General features: G+C 45.8%; 1 non-coding gene across 1 annotated transcript; it reads right to left on the bottom strand.

Annotated features, from left to right (window-relative positions):
• Window positions 1-2,088: 2,088 nt before the first annotated feature.
• Window positions 2,089-2,163, bottom strand: Trnas-uga. The gene has a single exon. It is a non-coding gene; the product is annotated as a tRNA-Ser (tRNA).
• Window positions 2,164-7,076: the final 4,913 nt, after the last annotated feature.

Genomic DNA, 7,076 nt, shown 5'->3' with positions numbered 1-7,076 from the left:
CCGCGCGATGTGCACTGGCCGAGTGCCTGAGCACGACTTGCTGAGCTACCGAAGCACGACTCACGCCCGGCACTCACAGCTTTACTTCTGCCAGTACGTCGTCTCCTACCTTCCAAACTTTACAGAAGCTCTCCTGCGAAACTTGCAGAACTAGCACTCCTGAAAGAAAGGATATTGCAGAGACATGGCTTAGCCACAGCCTGGGGGATGTTTCCAGAATGAGATTTTCACTCTGCAGCGGAGTGTGCGCTGATATGAAACTTCCTGGCAGATTAAAACTGTGTGCCCGACCGAGACTCGAACTCGGGACCTTTGCCTTTCGCGGGCAAGTGCTCTACCAACTGAGCTACCGAAGCACGACTCACGCCCGGTACTCACAGCTTTACTTCTGCCAGTACCTCGTCTCCTACCTTCCAAACTTTACAGAAGCTCTCCTGCGAACCTTGCAGAACTAGCACTCCTGAAAGAAAGGATATTGCAGAGACATGGCTTAGCCACAGCCTGGGGGAAGTTTCCAGAATGAGATTTTCACTCTGCAGCGGAGTGTGCGCTGATATGAAACTTCCTGGCAGATTAAAACTGTGTGCCTGACCGAGACTCGAACTCGGGACCTTTGCCTTTCGCGGGCAAGTGCTCTACCAACTGAGCTACCGAAGCACGACTCACGCCCGGCACTCACAGCTTTACTTCTGCCAGTACCTCGTCTCCTACCTTCCAAACTTTACAGAAGTTCTCCCGCAAACCTTGCAGAACTAGCACTCCTGAAAGAAAGGATGTTGTGGAGACATGGCTTAGTCACAGCCTGGGGGATGTTTCCAGAATGAGATTTTCACTCTTCAGCGGAGGGTGCGCTGATATGAAACTTACTAGCAGATTAAAACTGTGTGCCCGACCGAGACTCGAATTCGGGACCTTTGCCTTTCGCGGGCAAGTGCTCTACCAACTGAGCTACCGAAGCACGACTCACGCCCGGTACTCACAGCTTTACTTCTGCCAGTACCTCGTCTCCTACCTTCCAAACTTTACAGAAGCTCTCCTGCAAACCTTGCAGAACTAGCACTCCTGAAAGAAAGGATATTGTGGAGACATGGCTTAGCCACAACCTGGGGGATGTTTCCAGAATGAGATTTTCACTCTGCAGCGGAGTGTGCGCTGATATGAAACTTCCTGGCAGATTAAAAGTGTGTGCCCGACCGAGACTCGAACTCGGGACCTTTGCCTTTCGCGGGCAAGTGCTCTACCAACTGAGCTACCGAAGCACGACTCACACCCGGCCCTCACAGCTTTACTTCTGCCAGTACCTCGTCTCCTACCTTCCAAACTTTACAGAAGCTCTCCTGAAAACCTTGCAGAACTAGCACCCCTGAAAGAAAGGATGTTGTGGAGACATGGCTTAGTCACAGCCTGGGGGATGTTTCCAGAATGAGATTTTCACTCTGCAGCGGAGTGTGCGCTGATATGAAACTTCCTGGCAGATTAAAACTGTGTGCCCAACCGAGACTCGAACTCGGGACCTTTGCCTTTCGCGGGCATGTGCTCTACCAACTGAGCTACCAAAGCACGACTCAGGCCCGGTACTCACAGCTTTACTTCTGCCAGTACCTCGTCTCCTACCTTCCAAACTTTACAGAAGCTCTCCTGCGAACCTTGCAGAACTAGCACTCCTGAAAGAAAGGATATTGTGGAGACATGGCTTAGCCACAGCCTGGGGGATGTTTCCAGAATGAGATTTTCACTCTGCAGCGGAGTGTGCGCTGATATGAAACTTCCTGGCAGATTAAAACTGTGTGCCCGACCGAGACTCGAACTCGGGACCTTTGCCTTTCGCGGGCAAGTGCTCTACCAACTGAGCTACCGAAGCACGACTCACGCCCGGCACTCACAGCTTTACTTCTGCCAGTACCTCCTCTCCTACCTTCCAAACTTTACAGAAGCTCTCCTGCAAACCTTGCAGAACTAGCACTCCTGAAAGAAAGGATGTTGTGGAGACATGGCTTAGTCACAGCCTGGGGGATGTTTCCAGAATGAGATTTTCACTCTGCAGCGGAGTGTGCGCTGATATGAAACTTCCTGGCAGATTAAAAGTGTGTGCCCGACCGAGACTCGAACTCGGGACCTTTGCCTTTCACGGGCAAGTGCTCTACCAACTGAGCTACCGAAGCACGACTCACACCCGGCACTCACAGCTTTACTTCTGCCAGTACCTCGTCTCCTACCTTCCAAACTTTACATAAGCTCTCCTGCGAACCTTGCAGAACTAGCACTCCTGAAAGAAAGGATATTGTGGAGACATGGCTTAGCCACAGCCTGGGGGATGTTTCCAGAATGAGATTTTCACTCTGCAGCGGAGTGTGCGCTGATATGAAACTTCCTGGCAGATTAAAACTGTGTGCCCGACCGAGACTCGAACTCCGGACCTTTGCCTTTCGCGGGCAAGTGCTCTACCAACTGAGCTACCGAAGCACGACTCACGCCCGGCACTCACAGCTTTACTTCTGCCAGTACCTCCTCTCCTACCTTCCAAACTTTACAGAAGCTCTCCTGCAAACCTTGCAGAACTAGCACTCCTGAAAGAAAGGATGTTGTGGAGACATGGCTTGGTCACAGCCTGGGGGATGTTTCCAGAATGAGATTTTCACTCTGCAGCGGAGTGTGCGCTGATATGAAACTTCCTGGCAGATTAAAACTGTGTGCCCGACCGAGACTCGAACTCAGGACCTTTGCCTTTCGTGGGCAAGTGCTCTACCAACTGAGCTACCGAAGCACGACTCACACCCGGCACTCACAGCTTTACTTCTGCCAGTACCTCGTCTCCTACCTTCCAAACTTTACAGAAGCTCTCCTGCGAACCTTGCAGAACTAGCACTCCTGAAAGAAAGGATAATGTGGAGACATGGCTTAGCCACAGCCTGGGGGAAGTTTCCAGAATGAGATTTTCTCGGTCGGGCACACAGTTTTAATCTGCCAGGAAGTTTCATATCAGCGCACACTCCGCTGCAGAGTGAAAATCTCATTCTGGAAACATCCCCCAGGCTGTGGCTAAGCCATGTCTCCACAATATCCTTTCTTTCAAGAGTGCTAGTTCTGCAAGGTTCGCAGGAGAGCCTCTGTAAAGTTTGGAAGGTAGGAGACGTGGTACTGGCAGAAGTAAAGCTGTGAGTGCCGGGCGTGAGTTGTGCTTCGGTAGCTCAGTTGGTAGAGCACTTGCCCGCGAAAGGCAGAGGTCCCGAGTTCGAGTCTCGGTCGGGCACACAGTTTTAATCTGCCAGGAAGTTTCATATCAGCGCACACTCCGCTGCAGAGTGAAAATATCATTCTGGTCTGTCTACTATGTTACCTGTTTGCTTCCTGTGTATTTTATTAGCCTTGCCAACGGTTTGCTTTATGTTTTAGCTTTCCACAATTTTCCACCGTTTTACAATTTAGTCACCGTTTTATCCCCTGCTTTTATTGTTTTTTATCTTCTTCTTACGTTTTAAAAGGTCTGTAGGCTGCAGAGCAGCGTACTAAACTGCTGCCAGCCAGCCCCCTTAGGGGGGAATCGAAATTCAATAAAGGAAAGAAAAAAGGAATGGAAGTGGCAGACGCTAGCGGTAGACATGGCGTTAGGGATATGGAGTTCGTCATAAGAATAAACCTGGTGTAAGAAAACACAATCGTGATGATAGGTCAGAAGCACTAGCAGACGTACACTGGTGTTATCACGTTTTTGGAAGTAGGTCCTACTTATGTATTAGCTACATTAAATAAAACTTTATGATGTTCAAATCTATTAAGAGCCACCAAGCTTTTTCTTAATAACGCTTTAGCTACGTATTTTAATTTAATTTCAAAAATGCTCTACAGTCACAGCCTCTTTATTGTTGAGCTCTGATTGTCGCGCTGTTAATACGCGGAATGAAAATACCTGAGGCTGCAGACTGTTCCATAGTGAAACAGGGTTAAAAAAAGGGCCGAAAAATAGATTGTTCTTAATGTTTTTCATAAGTTTACAGAGGTAATCGGCTTTGAACTTTTCTGAGGGACTGTATTGGACACAGTGCCGTTACGCATCTAAACTGCAGGTTTCGCTGAATCGGTAGCCTGCTGTGGGCGGTGGCTCCCTGGTTACAATTTCCACATAGTCATTTTTTTTTCTCATTCAATTTGAAATAGCTACATCTCGTAATTGTAGAACTCATCGTAAATTTTTAAGAATACTGTACGAATTCTTGTTTCTAATTACATATTGCATGCGAAATTCCCATTTTTATTGGGTATATAAATTCTGAATTATCGATTTTTATGAATGACTGTTAACAAAAGTTGCTTAAATTAAGAAAACATAACAATATAAGTTTTAATACAAAAATGAAAAACCAAACACTCTTTATTTGAACTATCTTCGTCGTTTTATACCACAGATGTAGATAAGCCTCGTAGAAACATGAAAACAATTCTTTTCACAGCATCGAGCATGGCATACAAATTCTGCATTTTTACATTTGCCACTGTACCATTACAATAGGAACTCAGCAGAACTGATCTGCTGCCAAATTAAGGGAATTCGCCCAAGAAATAACAAGACTTGCCAACTGCCAGACGTAGACTACTGGTACAAACGCACGCAGCTTTTTCACACGTCACGCCGAACGCTGGCGGGATACAGAACGGCTCGTCAAAAAAGGGGAAAATGGGGCGGCTGGTTGGCTTCGTGTATTCTGATGTCGATAGGGTCGTTATCAACGTAGCAGGTGACACTTCCAGAACTGAAATGTATTTCTCCGACTCCGATAACGCAGGAGCTACGGGTTAACCAGATGACTGACTGTAATAAATACATTAGTGACTTCAGTGTTCAACAGTACTATCAAATCCCTGCAGTATGCTTTTACTTTACACACAGCTCGCTATGTTTAAGTTGGAAATTTTCATCACTCTTGTTTGTAATTAGAACACCATGTCAGGTGACAACAATTTTTGCATTTCATGCTTTCCGTCTGGTCACTGAAGAAGTGAGCGGTAGTGGTGGAGTTTCTCCAAATATAGTTTCATTCTCTTTAAAAATTAAATGACATTCGAAGCTATCTTGTTTCTTTCCTCGTCTCCTTCTACATCCAAACTGCAACTGTTCGCATCAATGCAGGTAAGTTGGACCGCTGGCTGGCCAGTGCTGTCCAAGTTTGATGCTCCGGTATAGCTGTTGTCCCGCATTATCGCTCCCTCTGTGTGCGTCACTATATGCAGATGTCATCATTTGGGAGACTTGTTGGGCTAAAAGAAGGCAGTTGGAGTAATAGACGAATCGCTCGACATCTGAGGGGGAGTGATGCCACTATTTTCCTATGTTAGCAGGAATGGGTAAACAGTGGCCAAACATAGCATCAAGAAGGAAGTGCTTGACCTCGGGAGATGACAGAACGTGAGGTCGGAGCAGTCATCAGAGAGACACTCAGAGAGCCGGATTCATCATTATTGTCGAGCTGACGTGCAACTGGTACTTTATTTACTGCAGGGACCATTAACAGGCGGCTCACAGAAAGAGGCTGTGTTCACGTCGCCCCTGTACAGCATCAAGCTCGTATTCAGTGGTGTCAGGCACATTCGGCCTGGAATCCCATTGAGTCGAGTAGAATTGTCTTCAGTGATGAGTTCCACTTCGAACTGAGCCCCGAATACCAACAAACACTTGTCCTGAGATGCTGCAGACAGTGGTGGGATATCAAACAGACAGTCCCCCCATACGGGAGGACAATCAGGTGTTATCGTCTGGGGTGCTACTACATTTCCTAGTAAGACCTCTTTAGTTGACTTCTGTGGAACCCTTACAGCGCAGCGGTAAGTCGACGATATTCTATGCCCCGTTTTGTTGCCCCACCATGGCCTGGTCATACTTTTCAGCAGGATAACGCCCGACGGCAAACGACGAGAGTTTCTACTGCTTTCCATGCCCCACCTTGACCAGCAAGGTCGCCAGAGCTCTGTCAACGTTTCGAGCACTATTAGCAGGGCCCTTCTGTCGGTATGATGTATTGATGATCTAACACGCAAGTTCAACATAATTTGGAAAGTCATTCGTCAGTAAGACATCCAACAACTCAATCAACCAATGACAAGTCGAATAACTGCTTGCATAAGGGGCAGAGGTGGACCGTCGAATCATTGGCTTGCTCAGTTTACAGAGCTCTTTCTCTTGAATAAATCATCTACTTTTCCTGAAATTGATATCATTTGTTTGTATGTATACGTACATTACATCCACCGATATCCGTCCCATTCTAATTCCTTCGTGGTATGTCGTTGTTTTTGTCTCAAATGCTATTCGAGAGCAGAGCGCAGTAGTACGTTTCTCTTAATTACACAAAGTGATACAAATTCGGAATTACGCAAAATATGGCTACATCGAATTGGAGCGAAAGATACATTTTTCAGAGTCTGCTAGACTACATGAAGTAAGTATATATTTCCCTCATAGTGGATTACTTAACATAGAAATCGTATGTAAAATTATGTGGGAAAAGAAGCAAGTGTTTTTTTTGTAGTGCATCTAGCAACGTGATGGATTTCAGATGTAAACTTCACAAAACTAATCCACACTCAGTGCAAAATAAATTTTTTTTTTCTTCGTCCTGTCTCCGATTAATACTGCTGTCTTGTGAAGTTTATGTTATTCATAATAGAGTTGTGTAAGGGTTTTAAATTCTAAATCACATTACATTTTTATATGTAGTTTCATATCTTAGCATACTTTTACACCTGATCAGTTTCAGATGAAGCTGGGGGATCTTGTTAATAAACTATATTTCATGCCTGAGGCACTGGCGTAGTTACGGAGTTCGGCAGCAAGCACGGTGTTTTAACTTGACAGACACAATCTCTCCTCCCGCCCCCCTCGACAACCGCACAAAAAGCTGAACAAGTACTTCTGGGAGAGGTAGGGACAAATTTTTCGGAACAAGTGTTTAAGTAAACAAAATATAGTGTTTACAATTTTGTAAACAGTTATTATGAATGGATAGGAATATGTAAAACTCATTCTTGTAAGTAACATAGTTTTAACTAGTTATTGATGAATCAGTACAAATAACAAGTGATCT

This window comes from Schistocerca americana, chromosome 11 (assembly GCF_021461395.2).
Source record: "Schistocerca americana isolate TAMUIC-IGC-003095 chromosome 11, iqSchAmer2.1, whole genome shotgun sequence".
Lineage (NCBI taxonomy): Eukaryota > Metazoa > Arthropoda > Insecta > Orthoptera > Acrididae > Schistocerca > Schistocerca americana.
This window is presented reverse-complemented; position numbering and strand designations above follow the sequence as displayed.